The 13,300-nt window shown below is 41.1% G+C and overlaps 1 protein-coding gene across 1 annotated transcript in view; it reads left to right on the forward strand.

Moving 5' to 3' along the window:
• The window catches only part of LOC311094852 (uncharacterized protein), a 63,905-nt gene continuing 50,605 nt past the window's right edge, over window positions 1-13,300 (forward strand). The window contains exon 1 of the mRNA XM_084133032.1: window positions 1-168. The gene's annotated coding sequence lies outside the window, so the exon portion shown is untranslated. The remainder of the gene's footprint in view (window positions 169-13,300) is intronic.

Raw genomic sequence — 13,300 nt, forward strand, 5'->3', positions numbered from 1 at the left:
ATAGCTTTGTTTCCCGTATTAGATCTAGCTCTATAAAACGTCCCAACAAAGTTTATCACAGCACAGACATCCTCCAACTCTCAAAGATATCCAGAGGACATCGAGACACACACTTGAGCTTGTAAGTTGTTAAGGAGTGTTTCTGTAATTCAGTCAAATCAAGTGAAGGTTCGTGTTCTCAGGCTGCTGGCATTAGAAGACTGATTACTTCTCTGATACAGTAGACACGTAAGTACATCGTTCATAGATTTATCCACTATTAAAAGGGATACTCCACCGTTTTTTCATATTAAACTATGTTATTCCCTTAACTAAGACGAGTTGATACATACCTCTCTCGTCTCAGTGCGTGCACTCAATCGCTCTGGCGCGCGGCGACACTTTGATAACACTTAGCTTAGCCTAGTTCATTCATTAGGGACCAAACATTTGGTCCCTAATGCTATCAAACATTAATTGCTATCAAAGTGTCGCCGCGCGCCAGAGCAATTGAGACGAGAGATGTATGTATCAACTCGTCTTAATTAAGGGAATAACATAGTTTAATATGAAAAAACTGTGGAGTGTTCCTTTAATAACATTCAATGTATAACATGAATGAAAGAAAAGCAACAAAACCTCAGTTTGCGATTGTTTGTTTCATGATCTCAGTGAAAGTACTGAAGTCTGCCCTGATATATCTGCTCTGCCGACACTCTCAGGGTTTTTTAGATGAACTTTTAGGACTTCATCTGGATTTTCTTAAAGCAGGGCTCAGTAGTTTCGGGATTTTTTCGCTGTATTCTCGCTTTTTGCTCGCAGGTTTCTCTCTAGAGCTCCCCCCACAGCTTCGGAATAGATATTTGACATTTGACTGTTGTAAAAACTCGTTGGCGATTCTCGGACACCAGAGGCTAGTAGATCAACAACATCAAAGCAGATGGGACATTCTTTAAAACGTCTTCTTTATTCAGGTTCGAACAGCGTGAGTGAGCGCAATAATGACAGCATTTTAGCAGATTTCTTTTGGCCGTAAAGCAGTTGTTTACATCGCGAGACCTGATATCACGCGATACTTCCTGACGCGGCGGCCGGCGACCCGCCGCCCCAAAGTTGCAAGTGCGGATTTTCCACTCACGGGCACCAGGTGGGTGCGAAACGACCACCATTCAACCCGAAATAAGTAATATAACCATTCCAATGACTCCGAAGCTGTTCAGTTAAGGTAAAAAACCTTTAAATGTCAAACATCACAGTATATTCTTTATATCCACCGTTGCTGATTTGAATAGTTTTTTGACTACTTGTTTATTCTCCTGTTTAGTTTATCTCTTTATCTTGCTCCAAGTTTTTGTATTGAGTCTGTATTTCCAACTAGTTAACTTTTCCTAATTAACACCTTAAGCCCTGGAGGCATTTTTACAGTTGTTTTTTTCTGAGTGACTCACACAAAAGTAAAGACTCATAACTCCAAAACTATAGCAAGGAGAGTCAATAAGTTGGTATCGTTTGATAAAACACATTTATTATGATTTTGCATATCTTTCTTATTTAACATGCAATAACTCAGGAAGGAAATACGGTCGGAATTATTTTTTGGTGACGTTCCCTCTACATGTGAGCTGCAAATTTTGTGGAGATTGCATAAAGTAAATAGAGCATTGAATAAAGGTTGCCTTTTTGCTCAGTCTTTGACACTTGGAAGGAATTTATAAAATTGTTGCTTTCTAAGTGACACACACAAAAGTAAACTCCAAAACTATAGCAAGGAGAGTCAAAAGGGATCATTTAATAGAACACTTTTTAAAATAAATAAATGAATTACATTATATTTGGACATTCTCATGCTGGGAAACTGTTAATAAAAGACAAACAATATATGGATGATTAGGACGATTCTAAGGGCCCACGCACGTTTGGGGTCCCCAGAGATCGATTTTATTAATGGACTGGGTGCGGTAGGGCCCAACCTCATATTCTTTCATAGGGCCCAATATTGCTAGCAGCGCCCCTGGTGATAGCATAAGGTAATCAAAGTTACAGCATTTGGAACCAAGATATCTTTTGGTTTAAATTAACACACATAATTTGGATCAGTATTCTAAAGTGAAAAACATGATAACAACCTAATATTGACTGAAGTCATTGTAAGCTTTTAAGGCTTTTGTAAGGTTTTGGATAGTAATGAATCAAGTGTTACTACATCATTCTAAAGGAACTACTAATTATTTGGATCAGTATCTAAAGTGAAAAACATGGGAACACACTAGTAAGGACTAAAGTGTTACCAAATCCATCGGAAGGAATTACTATTCAAAATCTCAAAAGCTTACAATGACTTCAGTCAATATTAGGTAGTTATCATGTTTTTCACTTTAGAATACTGATCCAAGTAATTAGTAGTTCCTTTAGAATGATGTAGTAATACTTGAGTCATTACTAGTGGGTTACCATTACCTTTTATTATAAATTATGCATTATTCATGTTAATTATGAACCTGTAGATAGTAGTTCTCTGGGAGGTATGAAAAAATAGTAGTTATTGATTAGCTAATAATGAACTACTACATTCATCTGAGCGCTATTACTTACTAATTCGTTAATCAGAGTTTCTTGTTAGTTAATAGTAGCTACTAGAATGTTAATAATGCGTTACTCGTTTGTTCCTGTGTAATTATTCATTAATGAAGGAACAGTATTCTAAAGTGTTACCCACATATTCAATCGCAATCGTAATTTTGGTTTAAAAAAACAACAAAAAAAAACAAACAAACATCGCAATAACATTATTTTATGAAATCATTCATCCCTAATGCATACTTTCATGTCTTGACTGGCTCATACTAGCCCACTCACGAGAGCATTTGTGCGAACACAGGGGCCTGGTGCTCCAGTACCTCAGCCATCTGGGGCTTCGGGTCAACTGGGAAAAGAGCAAACTCTCCCCCATGCAGAATCTTCTCTGTATGGAGTTGGACTCGGTCAACCTGACAGCACGTCTCACGAACGAGCGTGCTCAGTCGGTGCTGAACTGCCTGAATTTGTTCAAGGGCAGGAGAGCGGTTACATTGAAATGATTTCAGAGGCTCCTGGGGCATATGGCATGCGCAGCTACAGTCACGCCGCTCGGGATGCTTTATAAGGCCGTTTCAGCACAGACTTCACGGCCGAGTCCAGAAATGGGCATGGTAATGTGGCATGCACAGTAAATGTGACAGTAACCCTAGTCTGTTGCTAAACCTTCATCCCGTGGTCAGACCTTGCATTTCTACAGGCAGGAGTTTCCCTAGAACATTTACGATTAAAGCTGCAGTAGGGAGTTTTTAGAAAACGTTGACTTAGCCTGAAAATTTGAACAAGCACAACTTACAGGTCACTCCCCCTTGCTCTCTGCTGCGCTACAGCCCTCCCTGCACAGCTCCTCCCCCACAACAGTGCCTGCCATGAACCCGCAGGCTAGTAAGCAGGGCTACCGGTGACGGCGGATAAACAGTTATGGCACATTCACTGGTAGGGACGAAACATCAACAATATGCTTTACATTGACTATGGCCTGCCCATACTTTGACTACAAACTTGGTCCTCAAATCATTACGTATTTTGCAATACATGTAATGTAACTTTATAACGTTGCACTCTTTCTATAAGTTATAAATAGCTAGTAAGATAATATAACGGTAACTAACGTTACAGTATAAGTAATTATTCTAGCAATATGTATTGCTAAATAAGGTTTGCTAGTACCTTATTTCAGCAACATGACAAGCCAGTGAATTAGCAGGTTTCAATTGTTGCTTTGCACAGTGCATGACATTTTATCTGTATGTTATGCGGCTAGAGTTTTGACACTGAGTCAATGGGCTCCGACGCGCTTGTTTATCGTCATCGGTCTTTTTACGTTTACCTGTCTTTGTTGTATGAGCAGGTGCCACTCGAGAAATTGGCAGTTTTGGTCGTTTGTCTGCCATTAGCACACCAGCAATCTTGATTGTGAACGACGGTACGCGCTGTGCAAGAGAGGGGTGTGATCAGCACGTACACGAGCTCCTGGCTCCTCTTGGCTCTGATTGGTTGTTTCTGACCGGGAGCGGTGTATTTCTGCAAATGGCAATAGGACCACTGGGAGGAGCCAGAGGATCTTGATTTTTTAACAGATTATCTGTCTCATATTCTACTGTCAGGACATAATGACAGTTTTAACAAATATGTAAAAAATTAATTTTTACAAAAGTTACCAACTGCAGCTTTAATCTACATTTTACATTTACATTTGATAATTTAGCAGACGCTTTTATCCAAAGCGACTTACAAATTAGGAGAGCAATAGAAGCAGTTACGCTAACATTTGGACAACAATATGCAAGTACTGTGATCCTTACCAGTTTAGTCTAACACAGTATACGTTTTTTTTTTTTTTTTTTTTTTTAAATGATATAAAAGAGAAAAGAAAGTGTCAGTATTTATGGATATTTTCATTTCTTAAAAATGTTTATGGACTCAACAGCTCGGGTTGAGTTAGGCAGATCATTCCACCAGCAGGGAACAGTCCAGGTGAAGGTCCGTGAAAATGATTTTGTGCCTCTTTGAGATGAGAGCTACGACAGTGAAGGATGAGAGAGGACCAGGCCTGGACTTTAATGTTGTGTTTTGTTTATGTGTGTGCGTCCGTGAGGGGCTGCTGTTTACATACTTCGCTACAATGACATTGTAACATATGATGCTCATAAGTTTCTTAAAGGGATACTGCACTTTTTTTGGAAATAGGCTCATTTTACAACTCCCCCAGAGTTAAACAGTTGAGTTTTACCGTTTTCGAATCCATTCAGCCAATCTCCGGGTCTGGCGGTACCACTTTTAGTGAGTTATACTTACTTTGAGTAATAATCAAGAAACTTTGCTGCCGTACCATGAGTCCAGCAGGCGTAATGATATGACACAGCGCCTGGAAATAGGTCTAATAGGTTAGACAAACTTAGTCCCGGTCACGTTACCAAGCTGGGGACTATTTTCAGGCGCTGCGTCATATCATTACACCTGCTGGACTCATATCATTACGCCTGCTGGACTCATGGTACGGCCCCAAAGTTTCTTGATTATTACGCAGGAATGAGAGTATAGTTCCTAGCCATATCAGCTGTGAGGGACCAAAAGGCAAAATCAAGGAACACAAGCTTTGCAAAAGAAAATGGGTCTTTATTTGAACCCAAGAAAAAAAATAACTTTACAAACTCATAAACTTCTTACAACAAAAATAAACAAACAAAAAATGAGATCAAACAATTAGACCAAAAAAACAAACAAACAACTAAAACTACTGACCTGCTCAATTGAACAAAGCAACAGCTTATAAAGGAAAGGATGGGCCCATTACAAATTAAGAGGGGAAACAATTCAACTTTACACTCAACATATAACCATAAATAAATCAAAATCAAATCAAACAAAGGTATATAGTACATAAAGATAAGAAAAGCAAAATATAATCAAATATCATAAATATACAACTAAATAAATCAATTGATAGAGACATTAACGTTTATTCCTCCCCCGGGCAATTCCAGCAAATGGTATGTTCGGGCGGAACCAATAACGCTTAAATTCTCTGTTCCTGCCCGGACTCTAATCCTTGTTACACCAGGATGCGGCTGCAGCGGACCATGTCTGAAGTTCATCACGGTAAACTTAAACTCAAAATAGAAACAAATATAAATAACATAAATCAATTGATAGAGACATTAACGTTTATTCCTCCCCCGGGCAATTCCAGCAAATGGTATGTTCGGGCGGAACCAATAACGCTTAAATTCTCTGTTCCTGCCCGGACTCTAATCCTTGTTACACCAGGATGCGGCTGCAGCGGACCATGTCTGAAGTTCATCACGGTAAACTTAAACTCAAAATAGAAACAAATATAAATAACATATACAACGTAACTAATTTGTGTGCACTTCAAATCAGTAACAATGTATATAAAATGTGCTGTAAATGTAAACATATGAAAACCTAACAATAAAGAAATAATTAATATTGTTTGTTTTGTGTGATTTATTATAATCCATCATTATCCTGAAACAAATGAATATGAATGACAAAATAAGTTTAAATAAAGAGCATTCTTAAATGTATATCCTAAATGTATGCATATTGGCGTGTGTGCTTGTGTGTGCATGTGTGTGCATGTGTGTGCATCCACATTACCGCTCTTGTGCGGCCACCACTCAGGCCGTCACATTTCCCCTCCCTTCAGGAATCTCGCCAGTAGAGCGGGATAGGTAGTCAGCAGTAACGTTGACTTTACCAGGAACATGTTGAATCTTGAATCTGAAGGGCTGCATGGCGAGATACCATCTTGTAATCCTTCCATTAGAATCCTTCATTTTCTCCAACCACTGCAATGCTCTATGATCAGTCTCCATGATAAACTCACGGCCTAATAGATAGTATCGCAAGGAATCCAACGCCCACTTTATGGCTAAACACTCCTTTTCCACCGTTGAATAACGTACTTCTCTTGGAAACAGTTTACGACTGATGTAAGCCACTGGCTGTCGGCTCTCTGGTGGTCCTTGCAATAGGACGGCTCCCACTCCCCTCTCAGAGGCATCAGTCTGTACAATGAAAGGACGACTAAAATCAGGATTGTGTAGCACAGCACTAGTTGTCAAAGCTCCCTGGATGTCCCGGAAGGCTTTCGATCTCTCCTCAGTCCACTGCAATTGGTTCGGGCAACGTGCCCCCACCATGTCCGTTAATGGAGCAGCCCTGCTGGAAAAGTTAGGGACAAAGCGATGGTAAAATCCAGCCATACCCAGAAATGATCGCAGGTCTTTACGTGTCTGGGGCACCACACACTTCTCCAAGGCTTGAACTTTCTTCACCTGCGGTCGCACAACACCCTGGCCAATAACATAGCCCAAGTATTCAGTCTCTTGTTTAGCTATAGCACACTTGGTGGGGTTGACAGTTAGGCCGGCATTCTGAAGACGCTGCAAGACTTCTCTGAGATGCTGCACATGTTCCTCCCAGGTGTTACTGTAAACGACAATATCGTCAAGATATGCAGCAGCAAAAGGTAAACCACGTAATACTTGATCTATTAACCTCTGAAATGTCGCCACGGCCCCATGAAGGCCGAAAGGTAACACCTTAAAATGGAAAAGGCCCCTTGGTGTTCTGAATGCAGTCAAGGGCCGCGAGGATGGAGTCAGTGGAATTTGCCAATAGCCTTTGGAAAGGTCCATTGTTGTGAGATATTTGGATTGGCCCAAACGATCAATTAGGTCACTTATGCGAGGAGTAGGGTAGGAATCAAACTGTGATACTGAGTTCAGATATCGAAAATCAATACAGAACCTTATACTCCCATCCTTCTTTGGCACAAGGACTATGGGGTGACACCACTCACTGTTCGAAGGTTCAATAATGCCCAAGCGGAGCATAAGGTCTACCTCCTCCTGCAAGGTCACCTGGAATCTTTCAGGTATCCTATAGCTCTGGCGTTTCACGACAGCATCAGGTTTCAGTACTACACCATGTTCAATCAAGTTGGTAAACCCCGGATATTCAGAAAATACCTTCGAAGTGAAGAGAACTTGTACCTGTGACTGCTGGGAAGCTGTTAGATGATCTAACCCGATGTCTCCAGGAACTGGCTGCGGCAGATACTGCTCATCGGATTCTTCCTCTTTTATACAGCGAATCATCAATGACTGTGACTTTTCAGGACGAGGAACCCACTCTTTCAACAGGTTAACGTGCAAGACCCGACTAGATCGATCTTGACCCGGCATACTGATTTCATAAGTCGTAGGACCCAGGCGTTTCTTGATCTCATAAGGACCCTGCCATTTTGCTAGCAGTTTACTCTCTCGACTAGGCAACATGACAAGTACCTTTTTACCGACCTCCAGATCTCTTTCTCGAGCCAGGGGGTCATACCAGGTTTTCTGCTTTCCGCTGGCTTCCGCCAAGTGATTCTGAGCCAAAACAGTCATCTTCTTCAACCGTTCCCTCATTTGCAGAACATAGGCGACAACACTGGTAGGCTCTTTCTTTTCAGGACTCCCTTCCCACATCTCCTGGAGCAGAGCCAATGGGCCCCTGACATCACGGCCATACAACAGCTCAAAAGGAGAAAAGCCTGTGGAAGCTTGAGGGACTTCCCGATAAACGAATAGAAGGTAGGGCAACCATTGATCCCACTCTTGACCAGTCTCACAGACAAACTTCCTTAACATCTGCTTCAAAGTCTGGTTGAATCGCTCAGTCAACCCATCCGTTTGGGGATGATAGGGAGTAGTACGCAGACTCTTAATTCCTAAGAGCTGGTAAACCTGCTTCAACAAGGTAGACATGAAATTAGTGCCCTGGTCGGTTAGAATTTCTGCTGGAAATCCGACCCTGGAAAATAACTGGACCAAGGAAGTAGCCACGGGTTTCGCCTTCACAGATCTTAACGGAAATACCTCTGGGTATCTGGTGGAGTAATCCGTTATTACCAGCATGAAACGGTTCCCTGAGCGACTCCTCTCCACTGGACCAACGACATCCATTCCAAGCCTCTCAAACGGAGTACCAATGATAGGAAGTGGTTGTAGTGGTGCTCTTGACGGACGTCTGAGGGAAACCTTCTGACACACAGGACAGCTTTTACAAAATTGGGCCACATCTACTTTTAAACCAGGCCAGAAAAAACACTTTTTAATTCTTGCAGTAGTCTTGTTTTTCCCCAGGTGGCCAGCCCAAGGAATCGAGTGACTTAGATGTAACACCATCTCTCGAACACACTGTGGAACCACAAGTTGTTTCTGGACCCCGATCTCTCGATAGAGTATTCCCTTCGTTATCACATATCTGGCTGTACTGTCATCTAGAGGCTTCTCTCTTACCTCTGCAGCTCTAGCAAAGCACTCTGTGAGAGTAGCATCTTCCTGCTGCATCTGAACGATGTTGGTGGGCACCTGGAAGTTCACAGGTAAGTCACAGGCCATATTTTCAGACACTGTATGAGCAGCATATTTTACCTTTTCTTGTCTTTTTTCTCTTCTAGTCTTTCTCCTCTTCGACACCCCGGTCCCAATCTCTGCATTGAAGAAAGGTAAAGTACTTAGTTGGTGCTCAATCCCCTCTGACTGGTTGGCCTTTGCTCTGGTCACCACCATGTTACACTGTCGAGTCGGATGCAACAACTCCAGCAGCACTGGTATATCTCGACCCAGAATCACAGGGAAAGACAAGTCATCAGCCACCCCCACCTTCACCAGATAAGTCTGCTCTTCTATTTTGACAAACATTGGCGGTAGGTAACAATCTCTCGTCTCCATGTACACAGCAAATAGGTAATTTGTTGACTGTGCTGATCAAAGATGGTGATATGAACTTTCTTCTTACCAGAGTCTGATCACTGCCGGTGTCAATCAAAGCAGTCAATTTCTCACCATTTATCTCCACATTTGTAGTTCTCAAAGAGCTTGGGGATTTGGTTACATCCCTCATTGGTACAAAACATAGCTGCGTAAGCTGAGCTGAGATCTTTGGACAATTTGGTTTAGTGTGCCCTTCTTGACCACACAGGTAACATATGGGAGGTCGTTTAGGAGAAAAATTCAATTTGGCTGAAGTAGGTTTCCCCATGTAGGGCTTACCAGACCCCTCCACCTTCCTTTGCTGAAAGTGAGGCATGTCAGAAGAACGGCGATCATTGACAGATTTCCAAGCCCACGGCTTACTCTTTCCTCTGGCTGCAACAAACACATCCGCCAAAGACGCTGCTTCTGCTGCGGTTCTGGGATCTCTCTCTCGAATCCACACCTGGAGTTCAGGGGACAGCATTCTAAGATATTGCTCCAGAATGATGATCTCACTCACCTCCTCCACCTGTTTCCTCTTAGGCTGGACCCACTTTCCAAAGAGTTCTTTGAGCCGGTTATAAAGCTCTATGGGACTTTCCGATGGATCTACTGATAAAGAACGGAACTTTTGTCGATAAGTTTCAGCATTGACATCGTATTTCTTTAGAATAACATACTTCACTTTGTCATAGTCAGTAGACTCATTCACATCCATATTGACATAAGCTGCTCTTGCTTTACCCGTCAGCAAGGGGATTAAATGCCAAACCCAATCAGTTTTAGTCCACCTACAAGCAACAGCAATCCTTTCAAAAGTCACAAGGAAGTGTTCTACATCAGTGTCACTCAGCTTCTCCAATCGAGGTATCTGAGATAATGGTGGGCCTATATTGTTCCCAACTTGATTAAAACTCTGCCGATGAGCTGAAGCCACGGAGTTTCCATCAGAATCTAAAGGATCCGCATTCGGCCTTTCCCGGGACTCCCGGTCAACATCAGATAAGTGAAGATTAGGAGAGGTGCGTGCTTGGACTTCTATTTGCAAAAGCCCGAACTGGTGCTGAAGAGCCTTAAACCGTCGCTCCTGATCCGCCTGCTCCTGCTGTCTTACGGTCTCCCGGCCTTCCGTCCTGGCCATATGGGCTCGAAGCAGATTTGCCAACTCAGTCACTGAAACCTCTCTGTCTCCCACTGCCTCGCCTCCTTCAGCTCCTTCAACCATGTCCTGGTCCTCCTCACCCCTTTCTTCCTCTTGCTGCAAGGGAGGAGCCTTAGGCCCACCTTTCTTTAAGGTACGACTCATATTAACAGGGGGAGAAAAAAAAACAGCCTCGAGGGGCAGAAAACAAAACACAGCTTTGTGTCCTTGACTGACTGAAATATCCCACTGCTGCCACCATATGTGAGGGACCAAAAGGCAAAATCAAGGAACACAAGCTTTGCAAAAGAAAATGGGTCTTTATTTGAACCCAAGAAAAAAAATAACTTTACAAACTCATAAACTTCTTACAACAAAAATAAACAAACAAAAAATGAGATCAAACAATTAGACCAAAAAAACAAACAAACAACTAAAACTACTGACCTGCTCAATTGAACAAAGCAACAGCTTATAAAGGAAAGGATGGGCCCATTACAAATTAAGAGGGGAAACAATTCAACTTTACACTCAACATATAACCATAAATAAATCAAAATCAAATCAAACAAAGGTATATAGTACATAAAGATAAGAAAAGCAAAATATAATCAAATATCATAAATATACAACTAAATAAATCAATTGATAGAGACATTAACGTTTATTCCTCCCCCGGGCAATTCCAGCAAATGGTATGTTCGGGCGGAACCAATAACGCTTAAATTCTCTGTTCCTGCCCGGACTCTAATCCTTGTTACACCAGGATGCGGCTACAGCGGACCATGTCTGAAGTTCATCACGGTAAACTTAAACTCAAAATAGAAACAAATATAAATAACATATACAACGTAACTAATTTGTGTGCACTTCAAATCAGTAACAATGTATATAAAATGTGCTGTAAATGTAAACATATGAAAACCTAACAATAAAGAAATAATTAATATTGTTTGTTTTGTGTGATTTATTATAATCCATCATTATCCTGAAACAAATGAATATGAATGACAAAATAAGTTTAAATAAAGAGCATTCTTAAATGTATATCCTAAATGTATGCATACTGGCGTGTGTGCATGTGTGTGCATCCACATTACCGCTCTTGTGCGGCCACCACTCAGGCCGTCACATCAGCCTAAAAATCGCAACTTTACATTTTCCGTCGGTCTTAGTACACGATGTAACTACAGAAGAGTCAAGTTTTAAACAGGAAAAATATCTAAACTCTTAGGTCATTTTTTTGAGAGAGATGCTAATGGTCCTGTCCGATTCAATGATCTATGCTAAGCTATGCTAAAAGTGGGACCCCCAGACGCGGAGTTCGGCTGAATGGATTCGACAACGGTAAAACTCAACTGTTTAACTCTGGGGGAGTTGTAAAATTAGCCTATTTCCAAAAAAAGTGTAGTATCCCTTTAATATTGCATTAGTAGCTGATAACACCAAATCAGTAAAAGAATAAAAATTGCACTACAAAAGATCTTAATGATTAGCCAGTTTTTGCACTTCCTGCTTTTCCCTGTTTGAGAATTTATGTCCACCTTAACGCGTGTAGTTTTTATTACAAATTTTGGTTCACTAGCAAAAGGGGCAGTGTGAAGGCGAACCACACACAAAAAAAATCAACATTGTATTTGGTCAAAGCAAGTGACCTAGCGGACTTTCCTGGTGTGAATACACCCACAATCCTTCATTTATTTGATCAGACCCTTTCACTTGGACTTTTGCCCTTCTTAATAAACATTCAAATCAAATCAAATCAAGTATATTTGTATAGCGCTTTTCACAATACAGATTGTATCAAAGCAGCTTCACAGTATTAAAATAAAATAATAAAACAAAGTTTGTTTCTAGTGGAATTTATTGATTGATAGAATAAAATTAAATATCCCCAAAATATCCAAAATATCCCCAACTGAGCAAGCCAAAGGCAACAGTGGCAAGGAACCGAAAAAAACTCCATCAAGTGACCTAATGGTGTCCTAAAACTCCATCAGGTGACCTAATGGAGAAAAAAAAAACCTTGGGAGAACCCAGGCTCAGTCGGGGGCCAGTTCTCCTCTGGCATTTATGAACTAGAGGCCGGATTGTAGTTTGAAACTGTGAGATTAACAATATTATATGAATGCCTGGCTGAAAAGATGCGTCTTTAATCTAGTTTTAAACTGGGAGAGTGAGTCCGAGCAACGAACAGTATCAGGAAGGCTATTCCAGAGTTTTGGAGCCAAATGTGAAAATGCTCTCCCTCCTTTGGTGGATCTGGATATCCTAGGTATGACCAAAAGCCTTGAATTTATTGATCTTAAAGAGCGCGATGGATTATAGGGTGATAGAAGATCCGTTAAATAGACTGGAGCTAAGCCGTTTAGGGCTTTATAAGTCAGTAGCAATACCTTATAATTAATACGGAACTTTATAGGTAGCCAATGTAGTGATGATAAAATCGGTGTTATATGATCATATTTTCTTGATCTAGTAAGAACTCTAGCAGCTGCATTTTGGACTAACTGTAGCTTGTTTATTGAGGACGCAGGACAACCGGCTAATAAAGCATTACAGTAATCTAGTCTCGAGGTCATGAATGCATGAACTAACTTTTCTGCATCAGAAACTGATAGCATATTACGTAGCTTAGCAATGTTTCTAAGGTGGAAAAAGGCTGTTTTTGTAACATACGAAATATGATTTTCAAAAGACAGGTTACAATCGAGTATAACACCCAGGTCTTTTACTGTAGAGGATAAAGTAACAGGACATCCTACGATGTCAAAGTTGTACTGTGAGAGGTTCTGTGGGCGTTTTTTTGAACCGATAAGTATTACCTCTGTCT

The sequence above is a fragment of the Abramis brama genome, assembly GCF_963993115.1.
Source record: "Abramis brama genome assembly, chromosome: 13".
Classification (NCBI taxonomy): Eukaryota; Metazoa; Chordata; class Actinopteri; order Cypriniformes; family Leuciscidae; genus Abramis; species Abramis brama.